The sequence below is a fragment of the Canis lupus genome, chromosome 14, assembly GCF_011100685.1.
Source record: "Canis lupus familiaris isolate Mischka breed German Shepherd chromosome 14, alternate assembly UU_Cfam_GSD_1.0, whole genome shotgun sequence".
NCBI classification, from domain to species: domain Eukaryota; kingdom Metazoa; phylum Chordata; class Mammalia; order Carnivora; family Canidae; genus Canis; species Canis lupus.
In genome coordinates, this window is record NC_049235.1 from 1,049,267 (window position 1) to 1,064,282 (window position 15,016).

Consider the following 15,016-nt stretch of genomic DNA (forward strand, 5'->3'; position numbering starts at 1 on the left):
AGAATATCACTACAGAAGCATAGTTATAAAGCTACTGGTGGTTCTTGAAAAAGGATAAAGGATTCAAGAGACTTCATGAGTACAAAATTGATATAATCAGGCTGAAATTAAAAATCAATTAAATGAGATGCCATCCAAACTGGAGGTCATAATTATGAGGGTTAATGAGGTATAAGAAGGAGTGAGTACATGTAAGACAAGTTGATGACAATGAAGGAAGCTTAAGAAAAAAGAGAAAAACAATTAAAAGATCATGAGGAAAAGTGAAAGGAAATAAATGATAGCCTCAGAAGGAAAAAAAATCTATGTTTAATTGGGGTTCAAGAGAACGCCGAAAGGGACAGAGGACCAGAAAGCATATTTGAACAAATCATAGCTGAGAACTTCCCTAATTTGGGAAGAGAATTAGGCATTCAGATCCAGGAGATAGAGAGATCCCCCACTAAAATCAATAAAAACCATTCAGCACCTCAACATTTAATAGTGAAACTTGCAAATTCCAAAGATAAAGAGAAAATACTTAAAGCAGCAAGAGACAAGATCACTAACATTTATGGGGAGAAATACTAGATTTACAGCAGACCTCTCCACAGAGACCTGGCAGGCCAGAAAGGGCTGGCAGTATATATTCAGGGTCCTAAGTGAGAAGAGCATGCAGCCAAGAATACTTTATCCAGCAAGGCTCTCATTCAGAATAGAAGGAGAGATAAAGAGCTTCCAAGATAGGCAGAAACTGAAAGAATATGTGGCCACCAAATAAGATCTGCAAGAAACATTAAGGGGGACTCTGTAAAAGGAAGAGGATGCCCAAAGAAACAATCTGATAAAAACAGGGACTGAATAGGTATATTTATGACACTAAATTCATATCTTTCAATAGTAACTCTGAACGTGAATGGGCTTAATGAACCGATCAAAAGACGCAGGTTTTCAGAGTGGATAAAAAAGCTAGACCCATCTATTTGCTCTCTACAAGAGACTCACTTGAGACGTGAGGACACCTACAGCCTGAAAACGAAAGGTTGGAGAACCATTTACCATTCAAATGGTCCTCAAAAGAAAGCAGGGGGACCAATCCTCATATCAGATAATTAAAGTATATCCCAAAAACTGTAATAAGAGATGAAGGACACTGTATCATACTTAAAGGATCTACCCAACAAGAAGAACTAAAAATCATGAATATTTCTGCCCCGAATGTGGGAGCTGCCAGTATATCAATCAATTAATAATGAAAGTTAAGACATATTTAGATAATAATAGACTAATACTGGGAGACTTCAACACAGTGCTTTCTGCAAATGACAGATATTCTAAGCAAAACATCTCCAAAGAAACAAGAGCTATAAAAAAAAAAAGAAACAAGAGCTATAAATGACACACTGGACCAGATGGATTTCACAGATATTTACAGAATTTTATGACCAAACGCAACTGAATACACATTTTTCTCAAGTGCACATGGAACTTTCTTCAGGATAGATCACATACTGGGTCACAAATTAGGTCTTAACTAATACCAAAATATTGGGATTGTCCCCATGCATATTTTCAGACCATAATGCTTTGAAACTAGAACACAATCACAAAAGGTAATTTGGAAGAAACTCAAACACTTGGAGGTAAAAAGGCATCCTGCTAAAATATGAATGGGATAGCCAGGAAATTAGAAAAGAATAAAAAGTTTTGTAGAAACCAATGAAAATAAGATACAACCGTTCAGAATCTTTGTGATAAATCAAAAGCAGTTCTAAGAGGGAAATGCATCACAATACAAGCATCCCTCAAAAAGTTGGAAAAAATTCAAATACACACGTTTACCTTGCACCTAAAGGACCTGGAGAAAGAAAAGGAAATAAAACCTACACCAAGCAGAAGAGAGTTAATAAAGATTCGTGCAGAACTCAAAGAAATAGAGACCAGAAGAACTGTAGAAGAGATCAACAAAACTAGGAGTTGTTTCTTTGAAAGAATTAGTAAGATAGACAAACCATTAGCCAGTCTTATTAAAAACAAAAGAGAAATGATTCAAATTAATAAAATCATGAATGAAAGAGGAAAGATCACAACCAATACCATGGAAATAAAAGAATTTTAAAATGTATTTTGAGCAACTATATGCCAACAAATTAGGCAATCTAGAAAAAATGGATGCATTTCTGGAAATGCACAAATTAAGACAAATGGAATAGGAAGAAACTGACATTCTGAACAGGCCAATAACAGGGGAGGAAAATTGAAGCAGTCACCAAAAATCTCCCAAGACACAAAAATCCAGGGCCAAATGGCTTCTCAGGGGAATTCTTTTTTTAAAATTTTTATTATAGGGGGGGAGGAGCAAGATGGCGGAAGAGTAGGGTCTCCAAATCACCTGTCTCCACCAAATTACCTAGAAAACCTTCCAATCATCCTGAAAATCTATGAATTCGGCCTGAGAATTAAAGAGAGAACACCTGGAATGCTACAGTGAGAAGAGTTCACGCTTCTATCAAGGTAGGAAGACGGGGGAAAAAGAAGTAAAGAAACAAAAGGCCTCCAAGGGGGAGGGGCCCGCGAGGAGCCGGGCTGAGGCCGGGGCGAGTGTCCCCAGGACAGGAGAGCCCCGTCCCGGAGGAGCAGGAGCTGCACCGACCTTCCCGGGGGAAAGGGGCTCGCAGGGAGTTGGAGCAGGACCCAGGAGGGCGGGGATGCCCTCGGGTTCCCTGAGACAGTAACAGAGCAACTGCGCGCCCAGGAGAGTGCGCCGAGCTCCCTAAGGGCTGCAGCGCGCACGGCGGGACCCGGCGGACCCGGAGCAGCTCGGAGGGGCTCGGGGGCGGCTCCGCGGAGGGGGCTGCGCGGCCCGGGAGCGCGAATCCACCAGCGCAGGCTCCGGAGCACAGGGCGCCGGGACACAGCCCAGGATCCCGCCTCCCCCGGGACAGGCAGAGGCCGGGAGGGCCCAGGACAGCGAGGACGCTCCTGCCCCAGCTGAGCAGATCAGCGGCCCCGCCCCAGAGCCTCCAGGCCCTGCAGACGGCGTTCCTGCCGGAGCTGACTCCAGGGCTCCAGAGCTGGCCCCGCCACTGGGGCTGATCCTCATGTGGCCTCACGGGGTAAACAACCCCCACTGAGCCCTGCACCAGGCAGGGGCACAGCAGCTCCCCCAACTGCTAACACCTGAAAATCAGCACAACAGGCCCCTCCCCCAGAACACCAGCTAGACTGACAACTTACAGGGGAAGCCAAGGGACTTAAAGTACACAGAATCAGAAGATACTCCCTGGTGGTTCCTTTTTTTTGTTTTTTGTTTTTTGTTTTTTGTTTTGTTTTTTTGTTTTGTTTTGCTTTTTTATTTGTTTCCTTCGCCACCCCCCTTTTTTTCTCCTTTCTTTTTCTTTCTCTTTTTCTTCTTTTTTTTTTCCGTTTTTTTCTTCCCTTTTTTTTCTCTTTCTCTTTTCTTTCCTTCTTTCTCTCCTCTCTTTTTCTCTTTTTCCCAATACAACTTGCTTTTGGCCACTCTGCACTGAGCAAAATGACTAGAAGGAAAACCTCACCTCAAAAGAAAGAATCAGAAACAGTCCTCTCTCCCACAGAGTTACAAAATCTGGATTACAATTCAATGTCAGCCAATTCAGAAGCACTATTATACAGCTACTGGTGGCTCTAGAAAAAAGTATAAAGGACTCAAGAGACTTCATGACTGCAGAATTTAGAGCTAATCAGGTAGAAATTAAAAATCAATTGAATGAGATGCAATCCAAACTAGAAGTCCTAACGACGAGGGTTAACGAGGTGGAAGAACGAGTGAGTGACATAGAAGACAAGTTGATAGCAAAGAGGGAAACTGAGGAAAAAAGAGACAAACAATTAAAAGACCATGAGGATAGATTAAGGGAAATAAACGACAGCCTGAGAAAGAAAAACCTACGTTTAATTGGGGTTCCCGAGGGCGCCGAAAGGGACAGAGGGCCAGAATATGTATTTGAACAAATTCTAGCTGAAAACTTTCCTAATCTGGCAAGGGAAACAGGCATTCAGCTCCAGGAAATAGAGAGATCCCCCCCTAAAATCAATAAAAACCGTTCAACACCTCGACATTTAATAGTGAAGCTTGCAAATTCCAAAGATGAAGAGAAGATCCTTAAAGCAGCAAGAGACAAGAAATCCCTGACTTTTATGGGGAGGAGTATTAGGGTAATAGCAGACCTCTCCACAGAGACCTGGCAGGCCAGAAAGGGCTGGCAGGATATATTCAGGGTCCTAAATGAGAAGAACATGCAACCAAGAATACTTTATCCAGCAAGGCTCTCATTCAAAATGGAAGGAGAGATAAAGAGCTTCCAAGACAGGCAGCAACTAAAAGAATATGTGACCTCCAAACCAGCTCTGCAAGAAATTTTAAGGGGGACTCTTAAAATTCCCCTTTAAGAAGAAGTTCAGTGGAACAATCCACAAAAACAAGGACTGAATAGATATCATGACGACACTAAACTCATATCTCTCAATAGTAACTCTGAATGTGAACGGGCTTAATGACCCCATCAAAAGGCGCAGGGTTTCAGACTGGATAAAAAAGCAGGACCCATCTATTTGCTGTCTACAAGAGACTCATTTTAGACAGAAGGACACCTACAGCCTGAAAATAAAAGGTTGGAGAACCATTTACCATTCGAATGGTCCTCAAAAGAAACAGGGGTAGCCATCCTTATATCAGATAAACTAAAATTTACCCCAAAGACTGTAGTGAGAGATGAAGAGGGACAATCTCATACTTAAAGGATCTATTCAACAAGAGGACTTAACAATCCTCAATATATATGCCCCGAATGTGGGAGCTGCCAATTATATCAATCAATTATTAACCAAAGTGAAGAAATACTTAGATAATAATACACTTATACTTGGTGACTTCAATCTAGCTCTTTCTATACTCGATAGGTCTTCTAAGCACAACATCTCCAAAGAAACGAGAGCTTTAAATGATACACTGGACCAGATGGATTTCACAGATATATACAGAACTTTACATCCAAACTCAACTGAATACACATTCTTCTCAAGCGCACATGGAACTTTCTCCAGAATAGACCACATATTGGGTCACAAATCGGGTCTGAACCGATACCAAAAGATTGGGATTGTCCCCTGCATATTCTCAGACCATAATGCCTTGAAATTAGAACTAAATCACAACAAGAAGTTTGGAAGGACCTCAAACACGTGGAGGTGAAGGACCATCCTGCTAAAAGATAAAAGGGTCAACCAGGAAATTAAGGAAGAATTAAAAAGATTCATGGAAACTAATGAGAATGAAGATACAATGGTTCAAAATCTTTGGGATGCAGCAAAAGCAGTCCTAAGGGGGAAATACATCGCAATACAAGCATCCATTCAAAAACTGGAAAGAACTCAAATACAAAAGCTAACCTTACACATAAAGGAGCTAGAGAAAAAACAGCAAATAGATCCTACACCCAAGAGAAGAAGGGAGTTAATAAAGATTCGAGCAGAACTCAACGAAATCGAGACCAGAAGAACTGTGGAACAGATCAACAGAACCAGGAGTTGGTTCTTTGAAAGAATTAATAAGATAGATAAACCATTAGCCAGCCTTATTAAAAAGAAGAGAGAGAAGACTCAAATTAATAAAATCATGAATGAGAAAGGAGAGATCACTACCAACACCAAGGAAATACAAACGATTTTAAAAACATATTATGAACCGCTATACGCCAATAAATTAGGCAATCTAAAAGAAATGGACGCATTCCTGGAAAGCCACAAACTACCAAAACTGGAACAGGAAGAAATAGAAAACCTGAACAGGCCAATAACCAGGGAGGAAATGGAAGCAGTCATCAAAAACCTCCCAAGACACAAGAGTCCAGGGCCAGATGGCTTCAAAGGGGAATTTTATCAAACGTTTAAAGAAGAAACCATACCTATTCTACTAAAGCTGTTTGTAAAGGTAGAAAGAAATGGAGTACTTCCAAATTTGTTCTATGAGGCCAGCATCACCTTAATTCCAAAACCAGACAAAGACCCCACGAAAAAGGAGAATTACAGACCAATATCCCTGATGAACATGCATGCAAAAATTCTCAACAAGATACTGGCCAATAGGATCCAACAGTACATTAAAAAAATTATTCACCATGACCAAGTAGGATTTATCCCTGGGACACAAGGCTGGTTCAACACCCGTAAAACAATCAATGTGATTCATCATATCAGCAAAAGAAAAACCAAGAACCATATGATCCTCTCATTGGATGCAGAGAAAGCATTTGACAAAATACAGCATCCATTCCTGATCAAAACTCTTCAGAGTGTAGGGATAGAGGGAACATTCCTCAACATCTTAAAAGCCATCTATGAAAAGCCCACAGCAAATATCATTCTCAATGGGGAAGCACTGCGAGCCTTTCCCCTAAGATCAGGAACAAGACAGGGATGTCCACTCTCACCACTGCTGTTCAACATAGTACTGGAAGTCCTAGCCTCAGCAATCAGACAACAAAAAGACATTAAGGCATTGAAATTGGCAAAGAAGAAGTCAAACTCTCCCTCTTCGCCAATGACATGATACTCTACATAGAAAACCCAAAAGTCTCCACCCCAAGATTGCTAGAACTCATACAGCAATTTGGTAGCGTGGCAGGATACAAAATCAATGCCCAGAAGTCAGTGGCATTTCTATACACTAACAATGAGACTGAAGAAAAAGAAATTGAGGAGTCAATCCCATTTACAATTGCACCCAAAAGCATAAGATACCTAGGAATAAACCTCACCAAAGATGTAAAGGATCTATACCCTCAAAACTATAGAACACTTCTGAAAGAAATTGAGGAAGACACAAAGAGATGGAAAAATATTCCATGCTCATGGATTGGCAGAATTAATATTGTGAAAATGTCAATGTTACCCAGGGCAATATACACGTTTAATGCAATCCCTATCAAAATACCATGGACTTTCTTCAGAGAGTTAGAACAAATTATTTTAAGATTTGTGTGGAATCAGAAAAGACCCCGAATAGCCAGGGGAATTTTAAAAAAGAAAACCATATCTGGGGGCATCACAATGCCAGATTTCAGGTTGTACTACAAAGCTGTGGTCATCAAGACAGTGTGGTACTGGCACAAAAACAGACACATAGATCAGTGGAACAGAATAGAGAACCCAGAAGTGGACCCTGAACTTTATGGGCAACTAATATTCGATAAAGGAGGAAAGACTATCCATTGGAAGAAAGACAGTCTCTTCAATAAATGGTGCTGGGAAAATTGGACAGGCACATGCAGAAGAATGAAACTAGACCACTCTCTTGCACCATACACAAAGATAAACTCAAAATGGATGAAAGATCTAAATGTGAGACAAGATTCCATCAGAATCCTAGAGAAGAACACAGGCAACACCCTTTTTGAACTCGGCCACAGTAACTTCTTGCAAGATACATCCACGAAGGCAAAAGAAACAAAAGCAAAAATGAACTATTGGGACTTCATCAAGATAAGAAGCTTTTGCACAGCAAAGGATACAGTCAACAAAACTCAAAGACAACCTACAGAATGGGAGAAGATATTTGCAAATGACGTATCAGATAAAGGGCTAGTTTCCAAGATCTATAACGACCTTATTAAACTCAACACCAAAAAAACAAACAATCCAATCATAAAATGGGCAAAAGACATGAACAGAAATCTCACAGAGGAAGACATAGACATGGCCAACATGCACATGAGAAAATGCTCTGCATCACTTGCCATCAGGGAAATACAAATCAAAACCACAATGAGATACCACCTCACACCAGTGAGAATGGGGAAAATTAACAAGGCAGGAAACAACAAATGTTGGAGAGGATGCGGAGAAAAGGGAACCCTCTTACACTTTTGGTGGGAATGTGAACTGGTGCAGCCACTCTGGAAAACTGTGTGAAGGTTCCTCAAAGAGTTAAAAATATACCTGCCCTACGACCCAGCAATTGCACTGTTGGGGATTTACCCCAAAGATACAAATGCAATGAAACGCCGGGACACCTGCACCCCGATGTTTATAGCAGCAATGGCCACGATTGCCAAACTGTGGAAGGAGTCTCGGTGTCCAACGAAAGATGAATGGATAAAGAAGATGTGGTTTATGTATACAATGGCATATTACTCAGCTATTAGAAATGACAAATACCCACCATTTGCTTCAACGTGGATGGAACTGCAGGGTATTATGCTGAGGGAAGTAAGTCAGTCGGAGAAGGACAAACATTATATGTTCCCATTCATTTGGGGAATATAAATAATAGTGAAAGGGAATATAAGGGAAGGGAGAAGAAATGTGTGGGAAATATCAGAAAGGGAGACAGAACGTAAAGACTGCTAACTCTGGGAAACGAACTAGGGGTGGTAGAAGGGGAGGAGGGCGGGGGGGGGGAGTGAATGGGTAACAGGCACTTGGGGTTATTCTGTATGTTAGTAAATTGAACACCAATAAAAAATAAATTAAAAAAAATTTTATTATAGGAGTTCAATTTGCCAACATATAGCTTAACACCTGTTCCTTATCCCACCAAGTGTCCCCCTCAGTGCCCATCACCCAGTCACCCGAATCCCCCACCTACCTCCCTTTCCACTACCTCTTGTTCATTTCCCAGTTAGGTGTCTCATGATTTGTCAACCTCACTGATATTTTCACTCCTTTCCCCTTTATTCCCTTTCACTATTTTTATATTCCCCAAATGAATGAGACCATATAATGTTTGTCCTCCGATTGACTCATTTCACTCAGTTCCATCCACATCGAACCAAATGGTGGGTATTTGTTATTTCTAATGGCTGAGTAATATTCCATTGTATGCATAAAGCACATCTTCTTTATCCATTCATCTTTCCATGGACACCGAGGCTCCTTCCACAGTTTGGCTACTGTGGACATTGCTGCTAGAAACATCGGGGTGCAGGTGTCCCGGCGTTTCATTGCATCTGTATCTTTGGAGTAATCCCCGGCAGTGCAATTGCTGGTCATAGGAAAGATCGACTTTTAACTCTTTGAGGAACCACCAGACAGTTTTCCAGAGTGGCTGCCCCAGTTCACATTCCCACCAACAGTGCAAGAGAGTTCCCCTTTCTCCGCATCCTCTCCAACATTTGTTGTTTCCTGCCTTGTTAATTTTCCCCATTCTCACTGGTGTGAGGTGGTATCTCATTGTGGTTTAGATGTGTATTTCCCTGATGGCCGGTGATGCAGAGCATTTTCTCATGTGCTTGTTGGCCATGTCTATGTCTTCCTCTCTGAGATTATGTTCATGTCTCTTGCCCATTTCAAGATTGTATTGTTTGTGTCCTTGCTGTTGAGTTTAATAAGTTCTTTTTAGATCTTGGATACTAGTCCTTTATCTGATAGGTCATTTAAATATCTTCTCCCATTCTGTAGGTTGTCTTTTAGTTTCTTTGACTACTTCTTTTGCAGGGCAGAAGCCTTTTATCTTGATTAAGTCTCAATAATTCATTTTTGCTTTCATTTCCCTTGCCTTCATGGATTTTCCTTATAAGAAGTTGCTGTGGCCACGTTTAAAAAGGGTGTTGCCTGTGTTTTCCTCTAGGATTTTGATGGATTCTTGTCTCACATTTAGATCTTTCATCCAATTTGTATTTATTTTGTGTATGGTGTGAAAGAATTGTCTAGTTTCATTCTTCTGCATTAAGCTGTCCAACTGTCACAGCACCATTTATTGAAGACACTGTCTTTTTTCCAGTGGATAGTCTTTCCTCCTTTGTTGAATATTAGTTGGCCATAAAGTTGAGGGTCCACTTCAGGATTCTCTATTCTGTTCCATTGACCTATGTGTCTGTTTTTGTGTCAGTACTACACTGTCTTGATGACCACAGCTTTGTTACACAACATGAAATCTGGAATTGTGATGCTCTCAGCTCTGTGTTTCTTTTTTGATATTCCCCTGGCTATTCAGGGTCTTTTCTGATTCCACACAAATCTTAAGCTGATTTTGTTCCAACTCTCTGAAGAAAGTCCATGGTATTTTGGTAGGGATTGCATTAAGTGAGTACATTGTACTGGGTAGCATAGATATTTTCACAATTTTAATTTTTCCAATCCATGAGCACAGAATATTTTTCCATCTCTTTGAGTTTCTTCAATGTCTTTCAGCGCTGTTCTATAGTTTTTAGGGTATAGATCCTTTACCTCTTTGGTTAGGTTTATTCTTAGGTATCATGCTTTTTGGTGCAGTTGTAAATGGGATTGACTTTTTAATTTCTCTTTCTTTAGTCTCATTGTTTGTGTATAGAAATGCCACTGATTTCAGGGCATAGATTTTATATCCTGCCACACTGCTGAATTTCTGAATGAATTCTTGCAATCTTGGGGTGGTCTTTTGGGTTTTCTATGCACAATATCATGTCATCTGCAAAGAGGGAGAGTTTAACTTCTTCTTTGCCAAGTTGAATGCCTTTATATATTTTTGTTGCCTGATTGCTGAGGCTAGGACTTCTAGCACTCTGTTGAATAGCAGTGGTGCGAGTGGACATCCCCTTCATGTTACTGATCTTGGGGAAAGGCTCCCAGTGTTTTCCCATTGAGAATGATATTAGCAGTGGGCATTTTGTAGATTAGTTTTAAGATGATGAGGAATGTTCCCTTTATCCCTACACTCTGAAGAGTTTTGATCAGGAATGGAAGTTGTATTTTGTCAAAGGCTTTGTCTGCATCTTTTCAGAGAATTATATGATTCTTGTTTCTTCTTTTGTTGATATGATCTATCACATTGATTGCTTTACAAGTGTTGAACCAGCCTTGCATCCCAGTATAATTTTCCTTTTTGGTGAAGTCTTCGTTTTTGGAATTAAGGTGATGCTGGCTGCATAAAATGATTTTGGAAGTATTCCATCTTTCTTTCTGAACAGCTTTAGTAGAATAGGTATGGTTTCTTCTTTAAACGTTTGATAGGATTCCTCTGGGAAGCCATGTGGCCCTGGACTTTTGTATCTTGGGTGGTTTTTTATGACTGCTTCATTTTCCTCCCTGGTTATCAGCCTGTTCAGGTTTTCTATTTCTTCCTGTTCCAGTTTTGGTAATTTGTGGCTTTCCAGAAATGCGTCCATTTCTTGTATATTGTCTAATTTATTGGCATATAGCTGCTCATAATAAGTTTTTAAGATAGTTTGTATTTCCTTGGTATTGGTGGTGATCTCTCCTTTCTCATTCATGATTTTATTAATTTGAGTCTTTTCTCTCTTCTTTTTAGAAGGCTGGCTAATGGTTTATCTATCATATTAATTCTTTCAAAGAACCAACTCCTGGTTTTGTTGATCGTTCCACAGTTCTTCTGGTCTCTATTTCATTGAGTTCTGCTCGAATATTTATTAACTTTCTTCTTCTGCTGGGTGTAGGATATATTTTGCTGTTTTATCTCCAGATCCTTTAAGTGCAAGGTTAGGTTTTATATTTGAGTTCTTTCCATTTTTTGGATGGATGCTTTATTGTGATGTATTTCCCCCTCCCAACTGCTTTTGCTGTATCCCAACGATTTTGAATGGCTGTATCTTCATTCTCATTAGTTTTCATTAATCTTTTTACATCTTCTCTAATTTCCTGGTTGACCCTTTCATGTTTTAGCAGGATGCTATTTGACCTCCACGTGTATGAACTTTTTCCAAATTTCTTCTTGTGATTGAGGTCTAATTTCAAAGTATTATGGTCTGGAAATATGAAGGGGACAATCCCATACTTTTGGTATCGTTTAAGACCTGATTTGTGACCCAGTATGTGGTCTATTCTGGAGAAAGTTCCATGTGCACTTGGGCAGAATGTGTATTCAGTTACATTTGGGTGGAAAGTTCTGTAAATATCTGTGAAACCCATCTGGTCCAGTGTATCATTTAAAGCTTTTGTTTTTTTGGAGATGTTGTGCTTAGAAAATCTGTCAATTATAGAAAGTGCCGTGTTCCAGTCTCCCACTATAAGTGTACTATTATCTAAGTATGTGTTAACTTTGGTTATTAATTAATTGATATACTTGGCAGCTCCCATATTAGGGACATAAATATTCATGATTGTTAGGTCCTCTTGTTGGATAGATCCTTTAAGTATGATATAGTGTCCCTCTTCCTCTCTTACTAAAGTGTTTGGGATAAAATTTAATTTTTCTACATGAGGATAGCTACCGATGCTTTCTTCTGAGGACAATTCAAATGGTAAATGGTTTTCCATCCTTTTATTTTCAGGCTGAAGGCTTTGTTAGGTCTCAAGTGGGCCTCTTGTAGATAGCAAATAGATGGGTCTTGCTTTTTTATCCACTCTGAAAACCTGCGTCTTTTGATGGGGTCTTTAAACCTGTTCACGTTTAGAGTTACTATTGAAAGATATGAATTTAGTGTCATTATAATACCTATTCAGTCCCTGTTTTTGTGGATTGTTTCTTTAGACTTCCTCTTTCTTTTTGGAATCCCCCTTAATATTTCTTGCAGAGATGGTTGGGTGGTCTCATATTCTTTCAGTTTCCGCCTATCTTGGAAGCTCTTTATCTCTCATTCTATTCTATATGAGAGCCTTGCTGGATAGAGTATCCTTGGCTGGATGTTCTTCTCATTTAGGACCCTGAATATATCCTGCCAGCCCTTTCTGGCCTGCCAGGTCTCTGTGGAGAGTTCTGATGTTAGCCTAATACTTCTCCCAATAAAGTTTAGGGATTTCTTGTCTCTTGCTGCTTTAAGGATCTTCTCTTTATTTTTGGAATTTGCAAATTTCACTATTAAATGTCGGGGTGTTGAACAGTTTTTATTGATTTTAGGGGGGTGGATCTCTCTATCTTCTGGATCTGAGTGCCTGTTTCCTTCCCCAAATTAGGGAAGTTCTCAGCTATGATTTGCTCAAATACACTTTTTGGTTCTCTGTCCCTCTCGGTGCCCTCTGGAACCCCAATTCAACATAGATTTTTCCTTCTGAGGCTGTCATTTATTTTCCTTAACCTTTCCTCATTATCCTTTAATTGTTTTTCTCTTTTTTACTCATTTCCTTCCTTGGCATCAACTTGTCTTCTATGTCACTCACTTGTCCCTCTACCTCATTAACCCTCCTCTTTAGGACCTCCAGTTTGGATGCCATCTCATTTAATTGATTTTTATTTTTGACCTGATTACATCTAAATTCTGCCATCATGAAGTCTCTTGATTCCTTTATGCTTTTTCCAAAGCCACCAGTAGCTTTATAATTGTGCTTCTGAATTGGCTTTCTGTAATCCAAATTCTGTATCTCTGTGGGAGAAAGGACTGTTTCTGATTCTTTCTTTTGTGGTGGCTTCTTTTTCTAGTCATTTTGCTCAGTGCAGAGTGGCTAAAAACAAATTGTATTGGAAAAAAGGAAGGAAGAAGGGGAAAACATAAAATGGGGGGAAACAAACAAAGAAAAAATAGAAAACAAACAACAGGGAGGGATATCCTCTGATTCTATATACTGTAAATCCCTTGACTTCCCCTGGAACTTTGCAGTGCTGCTTGGTCAATAACTTGCTTTCCCCTGTGCTTCCAGCTGGTGTTCTGGCGGAGGGGCCTGCTGTGCTGATTTTTAGGTGTGTGCCTCCATGGGAGCTGCCCTGCCCCCTGCCTGGTCCACAGTTCAGTGGGAGCTGTTTATCCTGTGAGGCCCCTGCTCCCTGGCGGCCCTGGTCTGTCCCAGGCACAAGGTGACACAAAAGGAGGAACAACAGTGGAGGTGGGCAGCTCTGCAGTCCTGGAGTCAGCTTCAGTAATAACTACCACAGCTCTGAGTCTGCAGGGGCCTCAATGTTCTGGGAGCGGGGAGCACTGATCTACAGAGTTCGGGGGTGCCCCGGGAAGCAGTGTCCTCGCTGTCCTGTGTCCTCCTGGCCTCCACCTGTCCCAGTGGGAGCACTGGATTCTGAACCGTGTTCCCTGGCACCGTGGGTTCCAGGGCCTGCACCGCTGGAATCATGCTTCTGGGGCTGTGGAGCCCCCTCTGCGTGGATCCCCCACCTGGGCTGCTCCCTACGCCCCACCAGGCACGAGCTCCAGCCCTTTAGGGAGCTCGGCCCTCGGTATGTGGCACGCTCTTCCCCAGGGTGCACTTCCTCTGTTAGTGACCCTAGGAACCTGGGGGTTCCTCTGCCCCTCCTGGGATCCTGCCCAAGTTCCCTGCAAGCATCTTTCCATCAGGGAAGATTGGTAAATTTTTTGCTTCTCTGGGACTTGGCTTTTCTCTCCTGGGGGCACTCGCTGTCTGGCCTTTGCCTGGCTCCTAGAGGTCCCCTCCCCCACTCGATGCTTATTTATTTATTTATTTATTTATTTATTTATTTATTTATTTATTTATTTTTCTGTCTTCCTACCTTGATAGAAGTGAGAACTCTTCTCACTGTAGCATACTAGCTGTTCTCTCTTTAAATCTCAGGCTGTATTGTAGGTTTTCAGGATGATTTGAAAGTTTTCTAGGTAAGTTGGTGGGGACAGGTGATTTTGGGATCCTACTCTCCGCCATCTTGTCCAGCCCCCCAATTTTTTTTAAGAACATAGCATAAGCAGTGGGAAGGGGCAGAGGAGAAGGTGAGAGAGAATCTTAAGCAGGTCATTGCTTAGCACAAGTGCCCAATGCAAGGCTCAATCTCACAACCCTGAGATCATGACCAGAGTTGAAATCAAGATTAAGGTGTTTGATTGAATGAGCCACCCAGATGCCCCTCCATTACAGACTCTTAAAGTTAAAGAACAGGCATGCCTGGGTGGCTCAGCTGTTGAGCCACTGCCTTTGGCTCAGGGCATGATCCTATGATCCTAGACTCTCAGGATCGAGTCTCACATTGGCCTTCCTGCATGGAGCCTGCTTCTCCCTCTGCCTTATCTCTGCCTCTGTGTGTGTGTGTGTCTCTCATGAATAAATAAAATCTTTTAAAAAATAAAATTAAAGAACAACCTGAGGATTGATGGAGGGAGGTGTATGAGGGACAGGCTAGATGAGTGATGGGTATTAAGGTGGGTACTGTTGTGCCCAAGATTGTGAATCT